This window comes from Maniola jurtina, chromosome 9, assembly GCF_905333055.1.
Source record: "Maniola jurtina chromosome 9, ilManJurt1.1, whole genome shotgun sequence".
NCBI classification, from domain to species: Eukaryota; Metazoa; Arthropoda; class Insecta; order Lepidoptera; family Nymphalidae; genus Maniola; species Maniola jurtina.
This window is the reverse complement of record NC_060037.1, coordinates 12,184,588-12,204,495: the sequence shown is the minus strand read 5'-3', so window position 1 is coordinate 12,204,495 and position 19,908 is coordinate 12,184,588. Positions and strand designations below refer to the sequence as shown.

At 35.4% G+C, this 19,908-nt stretch overlaps 2 long non-coding RNA genes across 2 annotated transcripts; one reads left to right on the top strand and one right to left on the bottom strand.

Annotated features, from left to right (window-relative positions):
- Positions 1 to 210: 210 nt before the first annotated feature.
- Positions 211 to 6,737, bottom strand: LOC123868560. The gene is made up of 3 exons (XR_006796656.1): positions 6,558 to 6,737; positions 505 to 539; positions 211 to 299 (listed from the first exon to the last, which is right to left on the bottom strand). It is a non-coding gene; the product is annotated as an uncharacterized LOC123868560 (long non-coding RNA).
- Positions 996 to 19,625, top strand: LOC123868557. The gene is made up of 3 exons (XR_006796652.1): positions 996 to 1,032; positions 15,019 to 15,023; positions 19,470 to 19,625. It is a non-coding gene; the product is annotated as an uncharacterized LOC123868557 (long non-coding RNA).
- Positions 19,626 to 19,908: the final 283 nt, after the last annotated feature.

Below are 19,908 nucleotides of genomic sequence, written 5' to 3'. Positions count from 1 at the left end.
TGTATGCATCCACAGCTGGAGCTGCCTCTTCGAGGGCGCAGTACCACTCCGGTCTTTCGAGTTCCACATAAACCTGCTGCCCACCAGTGTGCCTAGTGGGAGATTTTTAACCTATTCGATCGCGTAAAAGTTAACTGCGTTTTGTATGGAATTGAAACAGCGCCATCTAGTGACAAGAAGATCTACTGTGACACTAGGCACACTGGCCACCACCTTCTTGTAGGTCCATTGTAGGTAGTCTACGCTGTGCTAACTGGAATGTGGTCTAGATTATTCCAGAACGCATCTCTGCTCCAGATCTGCAACCGACATGATGACTTAATAAAATTCAAAATTCGAATCATTTATTCAAATTGGACCAGAAATCGTTTATCCTCCTTGTTCCTTTTTAGTTCTCCTTTATAAAGGTATCTGCGAGAATTTGAATAAAAATAAACAGAAGCTTTTTAATCAATCCAAGTGCTTTTCTTTCTTTTAAGAAAGAAAAAGTATTACGAAACTTACCGTTCTCAAAATAACGTTCACCGTGGGAGAGATCGCTGTAAATATAATAATTTTCTATGTTTATTCTTGTTTTCTTTGCACTTTTCCTTATTCTTATACTTGTATTAGCTTTGATACGTAAAAAGAAATAACGACAACAATAGGCCATTTTATGGAAAAGTCAAAGATACCGAGTAGGTATGCAGGGAAGTATAATGGGAGAAAATAAATGTATTTTGTATAAAACTGTCGTTACAGTAATAAGCGTTCGTAGTAAGTGTCCTTTGATGCTGAAGGATTCAATTTATTTTATATCTATTACAGCTAATATTATACAATATGTGAAAGCATGTTTCTTGATAGTTTGTCCTTCAATCGCGCCACAACGGAGCAACGAATCGACGTGATTTTTAGCACGGATATAGTTATAGTTAAAGTTTTATTCCGGAAAATTAAAAAGTTCCCACGGGATTTAAAAATCACACGCGTATAATATCATCTAAAATCCATACTATAATATTATAAATGCGAAAGTGTTTCTGTCTGTCTGTCTGTCTATCTGTCTGTATGTCTGTCTGTCTGTCTGCTACCTTTTCATGGCCCAACGGTGTAACCGATTCTGACGAAATTTGGTACAGGGTTAGCTTATATCCCGGGGACGGACATAGGCTACTTTTATCCTGGAAAATCGAACAGTTCCCACGGGATCTATAAAAAACTAAATCCACGCGGACGAAGTCCCGGGCATCCTCTAGTAGGTAATATAATTAAACAATGCGTTTGATAAATCATATTATATAGTTCGTACTAAATGACTTCTCACGCGCCATTTAAACTCTATGGGTCACTCTGTTATGTCAAAAGTACGGTTCACCTCTCTCGGTTCGGAGCCCTAAAGTCGTACTTTTGACAGGATATTTTTAACATATAAAGTTAAGTAAGAAGTAATTTTTTACGCATTATTTATACCCAACATGAAAAAACCGGCCAAGTGCGAGACGCGAGTCAGACTCCCGCACCGAGGGTTCCGTACTCGAGTATTTTTCCCGACATTTTGCACGATGAATCAAAAACTTCACTTTTCAGATTTATTCCTGTACTTGTGCTATAAGACATACCTACCTGGCAAATTTCATGATTCTAGGTCAACGGGAAGTTTCCTATAGGTTTCTTGACAGACACGACGACGGACGAACGGACAGTAAGACAGACAGACAGACAACGAAGTGATTAATGGTTCCGTTTTTCCTTTTGAGGTACGGAACCCTAAAAATCATAGCCACGTGTCACTAAATACGAGTAAATGTATGTACATAGGTATATTTAAAATCTGTACGCGTGTCCTAAATTCGGCATAATAGCGCTGAATCAATTAGTGACCTAATGGGCTTAATTGACGAACTGGTGGAGGCTTGATCAAATTATTGCTACCTGTCCTATAGTTGAGCACTCGCACACTTCAAAATGAATGAATTCAGTGATCAAATAAAAAAGTTTTCTTTCTTCTTTCTTTCTTTCAAAAAAAAATTGCTTGAGACTTATGTTTATGTTAATGCACGCTGTGACTGCCCGTAAGTGGAGTTGCATAAGAGCAATAGAAAGTAAGGAACAAAATGTATAATTAAAATGTGTAACTCTGTGGGCGGTACTATAGTAAATAAATAAATAAATAAAGAGACAAAAGAAGATTTTTTTAATACCTAAGGAAAATGTACACAATAAACACAACTTAAAAGCATGTCATTTTGAAAAAGTAGGTACCTACCATTGTAAAGTTTTTTATTCACAGTCAAAATTTATTCGAAATAGGTAACATTGTACACTTTTTGATCGTCGACTGTTGGATTTGTAATATGATGGTGATAATTACAATTATGTTAACTTATTAAAACTAATGCTACGAGGGATCCAAACGTGACTCGGTCTGAGAAGAGCCCACGACAAATTCAGCCGGGTATTCTTTTTACTATCACTAAAACCTATTGAAACTATCAAAGCTATTCAACTCATTCCCAAGCTTTCTTATCATTTAAATAATACTTTACATTGTCTGCGCTAAACTGAACACTCTATAAATAAATCAGTTTCAAAAAATACATTATCGACCATTACAAATCTTTGGTATTATAATTTTCAGAGTCAAAGCCCGTTGAATATTTCTCTTTGACAATTTGCAGTGTCTGCGATTTCCAATATAGGTACCTACGCTTTGCAATTTCACGTCTTTTACGAGCTTTTACGACGTTATTTGACGCGCACAACTTTGATTACTTACCTACTGCTAAATCCGTAGATATTACTGGTTACTCATAGTATTTTAACGATAGGTAGATAAATAAATAAAGTAATTTCCCATGGATTTGATTTTCTATTTGAAAAATCAATGTCTTTTTACTATAATATTTGACTGCGCACAGCTCAAACAGGTTTTCTTTACATGTAATAGGAAATAATTTTATTACATCTATTATTATATAATAATAATTATAAAATTATATAATAATAAGACTATTATAGAAATATAAGTCTTATAATATAATCATATATAAAGGTATAAAGAGGTAAAGGTCCCTTTTCAGAATAAGAGCACAACATCCGTGGTAGAGTCATGATGTAAGACACAAGTTATTCTATATGGAATAATTCAATAAATTCATTTTGTTTCAACAATTTCTGAGTTTAGTAGGTATATATTATATCATAGGCTTTGTCTAAGAACCAGTTTTCCGTGAAACGGTGCTATTCATTACCAATTCACGACCTTTACGAATTCCAAAGTTGCTTGTAAAAGCCTATTGGAAGAAAATGCTAATAGGTACCTGTGAAATCAGAATGGGTTGCATAAGCCAGGGTTTGTTTACTTAGGCGTCATTTAAACGAGAGCTTTTTTAAAGTCCGTTAAAAAACGTCCAAATAGAACAAATGTATTCCCAAGTACCTATATTATTTTCACACGTCAACGCTTTTTTACGTGTGAATAGATACTTGGGATTACATATTTTGTTCTATTTGGACGCTTTTTTAACGGACGTTAAAAAAGCTCTCGTGTAAATGAAGCCTTAGGGCAAAAAAAAAAAATTTTAACCTTAATCATGGAAGTATGAATACTGAATACTAATTTGTGCAACTTCATTTTGTCTCTTATTGACAACTAGCTTTTCCCGCGACTTCCTTCGCCTAGTATAACTTATAGCTTATGGCACAGATAACATACTCGTAGTATCTATCAGAAAAAGAATTTTCAGAATTGGATCATAAGTTACGGAGATTACTTCCTATATCCAAACTTACAAACTTTACCTTTTTATAATATTAATGGGTACTTAGACATAAACCAAAATTAAATGGTAACCTTAACCGCCTATCACGCAATTGGACCTAAATGTCAAAGAATAGTCAAAGTAACTTTCAATAGCTGTTATATACATAGTTAAATACATGTTATATAAATATATCTACTTTATGAGACTAAACTATAAACCAACTGATCAAAATATAAATCATAAAGTTACCTACAAACATAAATTATTCAGTATCACAGAGTTTAAGTATATTAGTCTTATGATGCATGTTTCGAATGTAAGGCTCTTAGAAACTTTAATTAAGTATCATATACCTACGTCGTAAGTTACTAATTAGTAACACTGCTAGCTGTTTCCAGTTGAGTTCGGTATCATCAACTTCGGAGACTTGGACAGTTTAATGTGTGTCGGACTTCGGCGTCGGCAAACTTGGAGTTGTTATTTGTATTGACTCGAAGCAACGGCTCAACGACTTATTAGTGCAGGCTGCCTTCAAATTAAGTCCACGTTCCTACTCTACCAATGCCTACGCTTACGGCTTTTAATTTTCTTAGGTAGAATGGTGAAGGAGGAACAAGAATGTGCTACTGAGCATACTCTCCAAAGAATATAAAAAACGATAAAAAGATGACATCGCGTCAATAAATAGGTATTTAAAATTGAAAAAGTACTCAATTCTGTCGGTTTTTACCCTCAAAGATTTTACACAGCTAATTTGTGTGAAACGTGTTATAACAGAGTTTACGAAGCCCTCGGATCGGCGCGGTCAACTTAATTGCTCGTTATTGGATAACGATTACATAGGCTACTGTGCCATAATGCCCGATGGAATGAGTTGCTTTGCCAATTACACGTGTAGAAATTAAAAGATGTACGTAAAAAAAATCCCACCAAAAACATTTCATGTAAAAAGGTAGCCAAGACTCACAAGTTCATAATGTTTTCACTGTTAAAAAGTTATGAGAGGCTCTATAATCCGAATAATAAAAAAGATCCGAACAATAAAAAAGACATCTTTTTTGTCAGAAAGGAGTCATATTAATGGTGTCGTTAAGAGCCCTTCGGATTGGCGCGGTCAGCTTAATTGCTCGTTATTGGATAACGATTACAAGCGCCATTGTAATAATGCCCGATGGAGCGAGCTCCTTTGCCAATTACACGTGTAATTAAAAGATATTATACCTACCCACAGAAACGGTATTATATCATAACCACGTCAGATTAAAATACTATCAGAAAGACTAGGAAAAGACCGCCGATTAGGATTTTAATTTTTTTTAATGTTTTACGTATGTTGAGTATTATTTAGAAGCTTTACTGATTGTAATCAGTTGAATGATCCTAATAATAAAAAATACATCTTATTTGTCTGAAGGGTGGATATTAATGGTGTCATTAGGAGCCCTTCTGATTGGCGCGGTCAGCTTAATTGCTCGTTATTGGATAACGATTACAAGCGCCATTGTAATAATGCCCGATGGAGCGAGCTCCTTTACCAATTACACGTGTTATTAAAAGATATTAAACCCATGAAAAAGGTATTACTTTTATAGGATTTTTTTAAGAAGATCGCGCTGGTTCGGATTTTCACTTTTAAACTTTTTTTATATTTTATGCATGTCAATATTGATGAATGTGATAGAACGGAGTTACAAGTGTAAATTAAAAATTTACAATACCCCCGACAAGTGAATGTTACAGTAACTAGAAAAGAGCTGATAACTTTCAAACGGCTGAACCGATTTTCTTGAATTATAGCTAAGAACACTCTCGATCAAGCCACCTTTCAAACAAAAAAACTAAATTAAAATCGCTTCATCAGTTTAGAAGCTACGATGCCACAGACAGATACACAGATACACACGTAAAACTTATAACACCCCTCTTTTTGGTCGGAGGTTAAAAATAAAATAAATAGTTATATTACGGACATTACCTAACATCTTCGTAGAAAAAAAATGTGTTTAGTTAAAACAAAACAGTTACAACCATTTTTATTAAAAAAATATATGTACTTACCTAATAAAAAATAAAATAAATAAAAAAACCCTTAGATATTCAGCGACCCAAACAAGCGGTTTAAACAGTAGTGTGAGACGTTAGACTAATTGAATAGGTGAGTCTCATGACCTAGTTTAAGTAGCCTCTTTACCTCGATGAAGACCGTCTTTCCCCGAGGTGCACTTATATAAACTAACAAAGTAATTTGATCGTGCCCAAATCTACACAATTAAGGGTCGTTAGGTTCATTAAATTGATACCCATTTGCTTGCTATCTTGTGCTATCCTATTTCTCTAACATTTTAATAGATACCCATTAAAATTTATCCATTCAAAGGGGCAAGTGCCTAAGTATCTATTTAACATTTTTATGATCCTGACGTACCTAATCATACTAATATTAAAAATTGGAAAGTGTGTTTGTTTGTCTTTCAATCACACAGCAACGGAGCAACGGATCGGTTTTGATTTTTTACCCGACTGCGGTAAAACCAAAAGGAAGGTTAATGATTTTAGCAGTCTATGTATGTATGTATGTTTGCATCCAAATTCTGCTCTTTTCTAGTTACTGTAACCTTCACTTGTCGGGGGTGTTATAAATTTTTAATTTACACTTGTTATCCCGTAAAATCAATGAGTTCCCACGCGATTTTGAAAACCTAAATCCACGCGGACGAAGTCGTGGGAATCAGCTATTGTTGATAATAATTGTTTCACTTTATAAATACTTAAAATGTAATTTAAATAATAAAAGTTCGAAAATACTCGTACCTATTAGGTTCGCTTATAATAATAGTGATGAATTAATAAAGCTATTAAGAAGTTAATTATGTTATAGATATACAATTTATTTCTGTTCCAACTGTTCCAATTTGTATGAAAATTTTCTGTTCCAATTTTCAAAATATTTCCAAATAGAAATATCTCAACATATGTACCAAATATAAACTCGGATTTTATAGTAGGTAAATGGTAACCATTTCCTTTAACACAAGATGTCGTAAACTAGAACCAATAAAACATCAATAAAACTAACTGAAATGTATTACGCAATTTTAGATATAAACGACTGAAATAAGGGATGTTACAAAAATATGTGATTTGAAAATATGGTATTTTCTCATAATGCTGTGCGCGCATTTCTGTAGAACTCCGCGAGCACCGCAAGTGAAGCTAAACGCATTTTTTTAAATTTAGATACAAGTTAGCCCTTGACTGCAATCTCACCTGGTGGTAAGTGATGATGCAGTCTAAGATGGAAGCGGCCTAACCTGGAAGGGCTATGGCTGTAGTCATTAAGCCCATATCCCCTTGGTTTCTACACGGCATCGTACCGGAACGCTAAATCGCTTGGCGGCACGGCCTTGCCGATAGGGTGGTAACTAGCCAAGGCTGAAGCTCCTACCAGACTAGATGTTTAGAAATTATAAAATTCCAAACTCCGCCGGGAATCGAACCCGGGACCTCCCACTAATAAGACCACAGCGCTTACCACTGCGACAGGGTGGCATTAGGGGGGACTGGCTCCCCAGCTCGCAGCCCGCACACATGGGATGCGTTGCAGCTGGTTACGACTGGAGTGTGGTCACTAGCCAGGCGGATTCGGGATAGAATCCTACCACGATGCAGACATGACATGATACCTTACCTTTTTACCTTTGAGATTATTCCGTCCGGTATTGAACACAGCAACCTATAAATGGAACTGGGAGTGTCAGAGCCTCGTTTGTAAATCGGCAGGGTGCACCATGGGCAGGTGAGATTGTTGACTTTGGTCAATCAATCAATCAGCCTGTTTGCGTCCATTGCTGGACATAGGCCTTCCCGAGAGCGCGCCACCACACACGATCCTCCGCCGTCCTTATCCACCCACTTCCCGCTATCCTCTTAAAAAGGTCGTCAGTCCAGCGGGTCGGAGGTCGTCCCACACTGCGCTTGCTGATACGCGGTCTCCACTCCAGAACACGTCTGCCCCAGCGGCCATCAGTTCTGCGGCAGACGTGGCCTGCCCACTGCCACTTCAGCTGGCTAATTCGTTGAGCTACGAGTATGTTTGACTTTGAGCTATGTTGACTTTGGTCACCTAGATGGAATTTAGACAACTTGCAATTTTAGACTTTACTGAATAGTGAATATTGAATACTGAATAGTACTGAATCCTGAAAGCTGAATTCTGAAAACTGAATACTGAAAGCTGAATACTGAATTCTGAAAAATGAAAATTGAATATTGAATACTGAATCCTTAGAGCTGAATACTAAATACTGAAAAAACAAAAACAAAACATAAAATGAAAACTGACAAGTATAAAATAAAAATTTATAACACCCCCGACAAGTGATGATTACAGTAACTAGAAAAGAGCTGATAACTTTCAAACGGCTGAACCGATTTTCTTGGATTATAGCTACGAACACTCTCGATCAAGCCACCTTTGAAACAAAAAAAACTAAATTAAAATCGGTTCATTAGTTTAGGAGCTACAATGCCACAGACAGATACACAGATACAAAGATACACAGATACACACGTCAAACTTATAACACGCCTCTTTTTGGGTCGGGGGTACTTAAAACTAAATACTGAGAACTGAACATTTGCCGTGTCTTTAACATTATAAAGTATTTATACTTTAATGTCACGTACATCGATCGTTTGCAGTTGAGTTATAAGTATAGATTAAAGAAATATCGTATCACGTAGAAAAACATCGTTCTTTCATTTACACTTCTTCAAAGTTCATAAATATCAGAAACCATCAAAAACGCTTTGATCTTAACGGGAAAATTTGACGGATATAAATATTAATGCTCGCGATCCGGTCTGAAATAAAACTTTAATAACAAAGGAAACAAAATTATTCATAGTACACCTACGATTTTAGATCGATCGTGTTGACTAAAATTTTAAGCTGTGAAATGAATCTTTTTCCATTCACGGGATTTAAGCTATCTCTGTAAAAAAAATTAAAATCAGTAAATTATAACCTAGATAGATCGTGAAAACCTAGCAGATAGACATCAGATACTTTCGTATTTGTATCAGCACAGATTTTAGAATGAAAGTATTGATGGATTAGTAAGTACGGATTGGCAAGCAAATATGTATATGTATTTGATTTCAGTCTAGCTAGATTAATTGATAACAAACATCCCTACCGGATTTACGATCGGAATTCGGGACTGACGGTTTTATGTGCTCTCCGGGCCCTGAGGAACAGTAATGACTTAATTTGCTCTCCCTAAGGTCAATTCACTAGATATTAGTTGCTGACTTGGGAGATCTTACTTTATGCTCTAGTCATTTGATGTAGCTGCCGACTTAGGGCAAGCTACTTTATGTCCTAGTCTTAGTATATCTAAATATATCCAAGCTTATGAAGGCGTTTGTGCACTAGTCCAATCCGACTCCGAGAAGTTACACTCTGAAATAATACTAAACAACCATATCGCATATATAATAAATGTAAAAGTGTGTTTGTTTGTTAGTTTGTTAGTTTATTGGTTCATCCTTCAATTACACCGCAACAGAGCTACGGATTGACGTGATTTTTGTCATGGGGAGTTGAGGATCTGGAGAGAAGAGGCTACTTTTTATCCCAGGAAAACTGTCAGGATTTTAACCTGCATCTTCCCTATATATCGTGCCCGGAGCGCCTTTAACCATGGTTTACATACTAGCCGTGCCAAAATAGATATTATGTAAGTATTTTTATTCAGTACCCAGTCAAAGGTGCTTCTGGCAAGATTGACAATAACCAGGTGAGACGTCGTTGTATAGAAGCGGGCGTTACTTTGCGGAAATCTGTGGCATACAAGGAACCAAAAGCTTAATTTGCTATAATCCGCTAAACTAGATATAGATTTGTCTGGTTCCTTGTATATCATGCAACTAAGTTGAAATATCGATAATTCCAAATCATTGCACCTATTAAATCGTGGTACGTACCCGACAGGTGTGATGATTTTGAGTGTAAATCCATACTAATATTATAAATGCGAAAGTGTGTCTGTCTATCTGTCTGTCTGTCTGCTACCTTTTCACGGTCCAACAGTTTAACCGATTCTGACGAAATTTAGTACAGGGTTAGCTTACATCCTGGGGACGTACATAGGCTACTTTTTATCCCGGAAAATCAAAGAGTTCCCACGGTATTCCTAAAGACCTATCCGCTCAACCGATTTGTATGAAAGGTACCGAAGTAGCTTGCGTCCATGTTATTGACATAGACAACTTTTTATCCCGGAAAACCAAACAGTTCCCACAGGATCTTCAAAAACCTACATCCACGCGGACGAAGTCGCGGGCATCCCCTAGTAAACTATAATAATATGTCGTTAAACCACGGAGTAAGCTACATACCATTAATTGATTAAAGGCTATTTCCAGTAACTTATATTATGGTACCTTTGTGATTATTCCATTACGAAGTTCAAGCCCAGCGATATATCCACATCTGCTAAATAAATTACAAAGTTAATGTACCACAGACCCTCGTCTTCCCTACGACTGTTTGACGGCAGGAAGGTGACTGGTTTTGTCTTGAAATGACATCCGAGAGAACGAAATAAATATATTATTGCGGTGGAACAAAAATACACGATGAAATAGCGGTTTTAGAGCTGTGGCTAAGTGTAATAAAAACATAAATAAAAAAAACCTGTGTTTTTAAAAGTTCACAATATATTGCAAATAAAACATGACTGACGCTAGAGGTAAACGAACGTTGCGAACGAGGCCACACCGAGTCAACACCACTCGCAAGTAAGGCATTGACTCGAATTTTGCATGCTATACAATGTGGGTTTGAAAAATACTGAATCACTTAAACTATTAAATAAGGCAATTATTCATTAAAGTTACTGGCATTGGATTGTGTATTGGTAGTATAATAATAACGCTAAGTTTTTGTTAGGGTTCTGGTGGTAACCAGGTAGGTATGCTGTAGGTATACAGCATGCGCTCACGCTCAATTCGGAGCGACCATGGAGATCACTTGAGATCGCTTGCACGTTTATCACCCACTTTGAGGAACTACGGCGGTTGAAGCTAAGAATATTAACCTGAGTAATCAATTAAGAAGCATAATTTCTCAAAGTATAGGATCGAACCCAGGACTTCGTCTGTGGCGGAGTTTGCTGGCGCGCGTGTTGTGAATTTTTGGAGTGTTTTTTTATTAAAAGTGGCCGGTTTTTGTGTTCTGCTGATGTTTATTGGTGGTGGAACTGACTGGGAAGCGCCCTAAAGGGGCGCCGTGTGTATGTCGGCGGGCGCCGGCACAGACGAAGTCCATACTTATACATATAGTTTCCATAACTTGTAAATAACTACAAACTTGACATTGGCTAATCAGTGTAAAGCCAGACGAGAGAAAAAAAAGGATCGAACCCGGGCACTAGTAAAGTTAATCTCTTGCTCACAAAGACACAAATTGCACCGCACTGCGCCCTAGCGGTCAGATGAATCGAAAAAACAGAAAAACTTTTAGATCTCGAGACAAAATAATGAATCTGATTCCAACTGTTTAAAAAAGCAATAAAGCTTTTTATCTCCCTCGAGCTAGTGGCCGTTCGAATAAAATAAAAGAAGTAGTATTCTCGATGGTACACTAGAAAATGCATGAAAGCGCGCAGCTCTGCATACAACTGTTCGTTAGATAGAATAAAACTAGTCAAGCTGTAAATCTAGTGACTTTCATTCAATTCTTATCAATTATTCATTGAATTCTACTATAGTATTCAATTATACTTATAATAAACTGGAAACTTATAAAAATAACACCTCATTTTATAATCCTGTTCTAAGAATGTGCCGCTCCTATAATAAATAATATAACAGATATAGTAAATAATATAACAAATATATACATATATATTTGATCACAGATTAATAACTTTGCTAGAAAAGTAGTTAAAATAATTAAGTAAAATAATAGAATAACATTGTTATTTCGTCGAATTCTTAGGTTATTATTTATATCGAGTATTAAGTGTTTATATTAAATTTAATTTATTAATATTAAGTAATAACTCTGTGGTCGGAAGGAAAAGGGGCACAAGTCGCATTTTTTACTAAAATTACAAAAACTCACTAATGAAATATATTATTTCAAGCTTCAAGGGAAAAAGACATATTTTACGAAAACTTTGTTTATTCCAGAATAAAAACCAAATAAAAATTGGGCACAAGTCGATTATCGTCTGTCTTAACCACTTCTTAACAAAGAATAGGGGCACAACTTAAATCATGCCTACTTGTAACAAGGTTTCGCAAAATTTTTGGTTTGGAATATGGCATCATGTCTACTTAGTTCTCAAATCGTTGCGTTTCAGAACAAAAAAAGCTCATGATAAATGACCGAAGTTGCACTGTTTAATTGTTTTGGTGTTTTTTTGGGCCAATTATTACTATCGAACCGTTAGGTAACCGATCCCATTATAGGAAAACACTGTTTGTTAGGCACCTGGACCTTTGCGCAAGATTCCACCACCATTGTTTCATTTAAGTCAGTTATGGATTCTTTTGTACCACTTCGGAAGTACCTAAGTAGGTAGTTTTCTAATTTATTATTACTTAGTTAACGGTTTAGTTATAACTTATTTGTTATTTTTTGTTGTCAAAACGTGTCCGTAGTCCTACGCCCTACTCCTATAATTTTGTTGTATAATTTATATATTACCGGTAAATTCAGAAATATATTTCTTATTCTAGATTCATCTTACTCACAACGAAAGAAAGAGGAAGACAACAATATAAGGTCCATTATAAAACTTAAAAAAAACAGAGGATACATTATATAAACCAAAAAGGAAGAATAGTTAGTGCAAGTAAAGTAAAACACATATCTATGAGTAAAACATTAATCAGATTGCAGGAAGAAATCTGCTTATAAAATTTACCTTTGAGCAGCAAAGTCAGATATTTCAAGAATACTGAAACCATAGTGATTTCAATAAGAGAGTTTTATATTTAGCACAACTGATTTCACATGGTCCTAAAAAGATTTAGGTCCGTTTAACGATCTGTGGACAAAATTTATTTTTGGAAGAAATGTCAATTACATTAACCAATTGACCATATATTTCGGGATTAGATTGTCTGGAGTTTAGAAGTCTTAGTTGAAATAAGAATCTTTCAAACAGACATTTTGTGAGACAGACAAATTTATGCGAACAGTTATTAAAAATCCTTCTTTAGAATATCCGGCATGTACTGACAAAACAAGATATGTACAAGTAATGACAAAACTAGATCTTACAACTCCACCTTCTAAAATTTCGGAAGAAAAGAATAACTAATTCTTGACCACATAAGCTACTTGCTTTATGACTTACCTAACTTATAGATCTCATTATTCACGACGACACACATGTAAAACCTATCTTCTATTAGGCTTGCACTTAACAATTTATGTGGGTACGAAATGTATAAAGAAGACATATCCAGTTTCCATATTACACTTTGGCAAAATATTTAAGAGCACTGGTCTTAAATTCAAAAGCCAGTTCTAGACACGTGTAATACCTACCTATGACGCGCTACATATGATAATTAAATTAGTAGAGCCCATTTAAAAAGAGACACCAACTTTACAGTCATCAAATAAAAGCAGATTTTGCTAATCTAGAAAATTGAAGAAACAAAGAAACCTTCAGCAATGAAAGATTAACCTTTGGTTTGCAGCAATTCTTGTTAACATCACTTTTAAAAATAATTTACAGACATACAAAAAATAAATATAATATAAATCTAAATCTAATATAATATAATATTTAGTATACTATAATATTTAATATAATATAATATCAAAATCACATTTACATAAACATAGAATCATCTAAAAATCTGTGTCCATAACACAAATACTTCCAATTATTGAGATTTGAACCAGCTACATCGGTGATCTAAGATTATATGTATTTTTATCAAATAAATGAATAGTATAACAAACAAATTATCTTAATTTGTTCGTTTTTATTAATAAATACTTACTAAAAAAATGGCCTAAGTTAGTATAACGTAAGGTTGGCAGCCGAAGTTGGGTTTAGAAAAGAGGCACAAGTCACATTAATTTAAAATATATAGTAATAAAATTAAAAAAAATTGGATTATATATTATATGAGCTCATTTAAAAAAGAAAACTATAAATTAAATCACAATATAATGTATATTTCAAAGTGTATCTTGATTTTAAGAAACGGTGTCTCGACTAATTTCTTTCTTTGGTCCGTACTGGCGAAACGAGCTGTAGCCGCGAATCTGACTTATGCCCCTTTTCCTTACGACCACAGAACTAAGCGTGCCTTAAAAACCATGGTCATGTTGTGCGACCATATAGGATTCCAATAAGGTCAAAATGTAACAATTTAAGAATTAGGTTAAAATCACTATTGTAATCCGTTTTGGTTGTCAATAAAAATAAATAAAAAATATACCTATCAAGGAATTACTAGGTATAGTATAATATTTCCTCGAAGCTTGCACGTCTTGCATTATAGGCTTCTTCTAATAAATTCCCGAACCGTTAAAAGAGTCATCCCAGAAGACCCTGCAGGATACCTTATCGACTCACCCCACTTCTTAGCACAGGTCTCCTCTTAGAATGAGAAAAGTTTAGGACATAGTCCACAACGCTAGCCGTCTTCACATAGGCAGACTTCACACATTCAACATTAAGGATAACTCTGAAGCATAGAGGTTTCCTAAAACGATGTTTTCTTTCACCGTTATATTTAACTGCTTAAAATGCAAATAAACTACGAAAAAGAGATGTGTGCCCGGAATTGAACCCTGGACCTCTCGAATTCAAAATCAAAGTTTTAACCAGTAAGCTTGTAATTTTGTTTAAAAAAATGTTTTACCTACATTAGCGGGGAAGATTTAAAACTTTGGGAAATCAATTTTTAAACAGCTCCATTTGAACGCTGATGATCGTCCATTATCCTTTTACGAATGGGTCTCAAATGAGAAAAAAACACTTCAGACAAGACAAATTAGTAAAATTCCTCACTTCAGGCGGCATATTTAGGTACTTACACTTCGCTTAAAAGATAGCAGTCATTTGTTTTCCGAAACGTTTTCCGATAATTCGAGCCCTCAACATGCTTGTGTTATAACCCAAATAATTAACTCTTGTTTAACTACAATACTTATTCCGTAATTTCTGCATTTAATAAAATCCCCTACCCATTTATAAAAATAGACTTAAAACTAGCCTATCATAATAAAAAGGCTAAGTATATGGCGATCACTCCGAAACATCTGAAAATTTATTATTAATTAATTACATAATACGGGAAGTATAAACTTATTTCATATAAGATTTGAAATTTTCACTAAAACAAGCTTTTACTTTTTTAAATTTTCATAGTGGTTACAGTCCGCTGAGAGAGAAGTCCCGTTGGCACCCTTCGGGTTCCAAAACCAAAAAAACAAAAATTACAATTACAATGATATTTAAATATCTATTCTTCAACAAGGTTGGGTGCACACAAAATATTTTTGACCATTATAAGATTAAGTCAATGTTTTTGACTTAGTTACTACACTTTTACCAAGGTATTTTTTTAGCAATATACGTCTACAAAATACCTAACAAGTTTCTAAAGTTTCAAGTATATGAAATGTTAAAACTTTAGAGCTTTAAATAGGTTAGGAGAATAAATTGGTCCCAATGTGAAAAGTAAAAAAAATACGCGTAGCTTGAGTGGTGGAACTCGTTGAATAGGTATAAGTATGTAAGTATAGTTTACAGTTAAACAAGTTGGATGACAAAAGTTTTCCAGAGAAAATCAATTCTATTTTATGAAATAATTTCCAAAATTGTAAAGAACAAATAGATTAGAACAGTCTCATCCATCACTGCCAGGGTGTGGTTGATTTAGCTCCCCTGACACGGGTTCCAAGAATGACAAGTTGAAATACTTTTGACGTTATAATTTCAGGGTGAGAATATAATATTTTTCGATTAGACTATCGACTAAGTATTCAATTAGGCAAATGAACACCCCTACCCGAAGGGTACCAACGGAACCCTATTACTAAGCCTCCGCTGGCCGTCCGTCCATCTGTCTGTCTGTCAGCGGACTGTACCTCGTGAAAGTCGTGAACCGTTGGTAATAGATAGAGACTTGTCACAGAATATGTATTTTTATTACCGCTATAACAAAGAAAAATAAAAATTTCAAATGGCCACCATGAAAAGTGGCACTAAGGTTCTTCTACGATGATACAGAACCCTTCGTGTGTAATTCCTACTCGCACTTGACCGATTTTTATACCTAATTATGTAATGTTTGGTGTCAGGATGGCTTTAACTTGACTTTTTGTTAATGGAGGAAGCGACCCTCTGTACTTTAAGACTAAAGCCTACTTATTTGTTCTCAACTTCCCCATTATAACGACAAATGCAGTGTCAGACTTAATTAACTCAGGAGTTGAAAGTAGGTTGAAAAGTTATTTAATAAAGTCATTTTAAGTTCATAAGTAAAACCAATTATTATTATACCTATGTATTATGGAAGTTAAAGAAAGTAAAGTAACATACAATCAAAATCAAAATATTTTCGGTAGAAAGGGCATTCCGAACCAGTGGTAAATTATTTTGACTATTCAAAAGCACTTGTAAAAGTCTACTTGAATAAAAATCTATTCTAATCTTTTCTATCTTGCAAATTCAACGATTGACAATCAAAAAGTATAAAATGGATGCGATCATGAATAAATGCTGTTAATATAATACTTTGGCTCATGTAGAGACTTCCACACGCCACCGTTTTGCACCGCCTGAACCCAGCGGCTCCCTGAAGATATTTTGAGATCATTTGTTCACCCAGTGAGAGGTCTGCCAATGCTACGCTTTTCGGTGTAAGGTTGCCATTTGGACCCCAACATGTGCTGCAAATTCATAACTAAAAAAACTATGGTAGAGATATCCTTTTCCCACATTTGATCCAGTAAAATTGGTACAGGTAATAATTAGAACGTTTGGTTTTCACTCCTAATCGCTTGATTGCCGAAAGCAATACTAACGAGACTAAAGGCAATTTAAAAACTATAAATTCCTCAATCGCTTCTGCCGGAAATCGAACCTCCCACTTGTAAAATCACAGCATTTACTACAACCACACTATGCCAGGAAGGACTCGTGGCCTTTAAAAACTTCAATACGTTGTACTAAAGAACATTTTCGCATCGAATCATCCCCTAGTCACACTAATATTATAAAGGAGAAAGTTTGTGTGTGTGTGCGTGTGTGTGTGTGTGTGTGTGTGTATGTTTGTTACTCCTTCACGCAAAAACTACTAGACGGATTGGGCTGAAATTTAGAATGGAGATAGATTATACCCTGGATTAGCACATAGGCTACTTTTTATCCCGGAAAATCAAAGAGTTCCCACGGGAATTTTAAAAAACCTACATCCACGCGAATGAAGTCGCGGGCATCAGCTAGTAACCTAATATTTCTCCCGACACTGCGCGTTTATCAACTTTGGTAGCTCAACACCTCGCGGTTAATGGTACAGGGTGATATTATTAAATTTTGTCACTCCCACATATTTCGTATCGTGTGAACGCGACTTGAGCCATTAATCATCTCATGAAATTGATATTGCTGTAAAATTCTCCTTTTACCTACTCGTAGTACCATCAAGCTCATATAACAAACATCCTTTGCTACGAAATTGTTCACACAAAGCAAACCTTTATAAAATTGATGAATATCTTCCAGCTAATTAGAACTCATCAGGATATATGATAATGTCACAATCTTATTGACTGTTGGTAGTGTTGTATGTATTAAAAGAATTAGGTACGTGTTTATTATTACTATACTAGCCGATGCCCTCGACTTCCCCGCGTGAATTTAGGTTTTTCGAAATCCCGTTGGAACTCTTTAATTTTCCGAGATAAAAAGTAGCCTATGTGCTAATCCAGGATATTATCTATCTCCATTCCAAATTTCAGCCAAATCCGTCTAGTAGTTTTTGCGTGAAGAAGTAACATACATACACACACACACACAAACTCACACACATACACACATGCATACAAACTTTCGCCTTTAGTGTGATAGTGTGAATTGTGATTAGTGTGATGCTTATAGTATCTTAACACCAAGTCGGGGTTTTCGACTAACCAAGTGAGTACAACTGTTATTAGTATTTATATGAATGAATGAATTAATGAATATACTTTTTTGTACACCACAATATATATTTATTATTATCATATTTATTATAATTATAGTATCATCACTTAAAATTTCCATTTTATATTATATGCTAATAGAGTTACGCGATACTTTCTAAAAATACATCCCTATTCTAAATAGCTTGTTAATCAAAGAGGAGTTTATTCATGAAAGGATAACACAATTTTGTTAATTACTTTACGAGGCTTAAACAATTGAGATCATGTCCTGTCAGCATCATACCAACCAAATTGCAAGAACTACCCCAACCCTCTTCTTTCTATACAAAGTTGGAGGGTGACCAATCAACACCGAGCTATGTTGCGCTGTGCTGTGGCTATGCTCTAGCTCTTCTTAGATTATAATGAAGATACAAAAAAAAATAACCCTTGTACTGTGTTTATTAGAACATAGCAAGGATCAGGCGATACATGCTGGCTCGCTCGTCATTGCATTGCCCATATCGCTCTGTCTTCTGCCTATCTCGCTTGCACTTGTGCGCATACATGTGGTGCTGTTGCAGTCACACAGCACACCACGCAGCTAAATCTGCCCTTCCTATTGAAAACGCAGCACTTGCAAAATAACGGTTCGGAGAAGCTGCACTTTTTCTTAGCACAGCTATCATTCAAGTACTGCCAAAATCCTTAGCAAAAACATACCTACTTCCTATTAAAATTTTCCTGAAAATTATTTTTTGACGTGTCAGACAGCTCCTTAGGGGTCCATTTTTGTAAAAAAGTGAAACACTCAAAAGTTTCGATTACTGCAAACAGAGTTACGAGGGCAGAAATGTCGTTTGTAGAAAAGCATAGCACCAGAAAGTGAGCTTAGCTGAGCCCAGCTCAATGTTAATGGTTACCCTAAAGGAAACTCCTCTATGAGTTCAGAGGTCTCGTTATTTTGGTCATAAAAAACGATTTGCATAACATGATTGCTTGCCCGCAGATTTTGTTTATTGCTAAGCAACATCGCAAGATTTTCAATCTTTTCCTTGTTAACAAGATTAACCTGTTATAGACTAAGGAAATTGAATTTGTGAAAATAAAAAGCTGCCTTGCTACAACGTTCGGAAATAAAATAAAACATTTTTAACCCTAGGGGTTCAAAGAAAAACCTAAAGATGGATTATCAGATATTCCAACGTCAAGTGCGTGTCAGAAGCATAAGGAATGGTTCCGTAGACATTTTAACTATCACTAAAAACTTCGGCGGTCATTTGGTCATTAATTACTATGTCTAAACGATGTATTTCTCTAAAATTGACTTTGAACTCTAACAATAATTCATTTAAAAATTTTACAAAGATCGATCGCTCGGAACCAAATTTTTTTCGACTCAAGATATTCACGTTTATTCATTCAAGCTAGTCAGGTTCCTACTTTTGATACGGAACGCCAAAAACGTAAATCCATCAGGAATCAACTAATCGATATGCAAATCGTTTATTGCGCTATCCATGTTATAAATGCAAAAGTGTGTCTGGTAGGTTTTCACTGCCCATCCGGTCATACTATTTTGATAAAATCGGTACAGAGATAGCTTGCATCCCGGGAAAGGACATAGGCTACTTTTATCCCTGAAAAACAAAACAGTTTCCACGGGATTTTAAAACCTAAATCCACGAGGGTGAAATTGCGGGAATCATCTAATCTACGATAAATTATATTACACTAGCCGATGCCCGCGACTTCGCCCGCGTGGATTTAGGTTTTTTGAAATCCCGTGGGAACTCTTTGATTTTCCGGGATAAAAAGTAGCCTATGTGCTAATCCAGGATATTATCTATCTCCATTCCAAATTTCAGCCAAATCCGTTCAGTAGTTTTTGCGTGAAGGAGTAACAAACATACACACACACACACACACACACACACACACACACACACACACATACAAACTTTCGCCTTTATAATATTAGTGTGATTT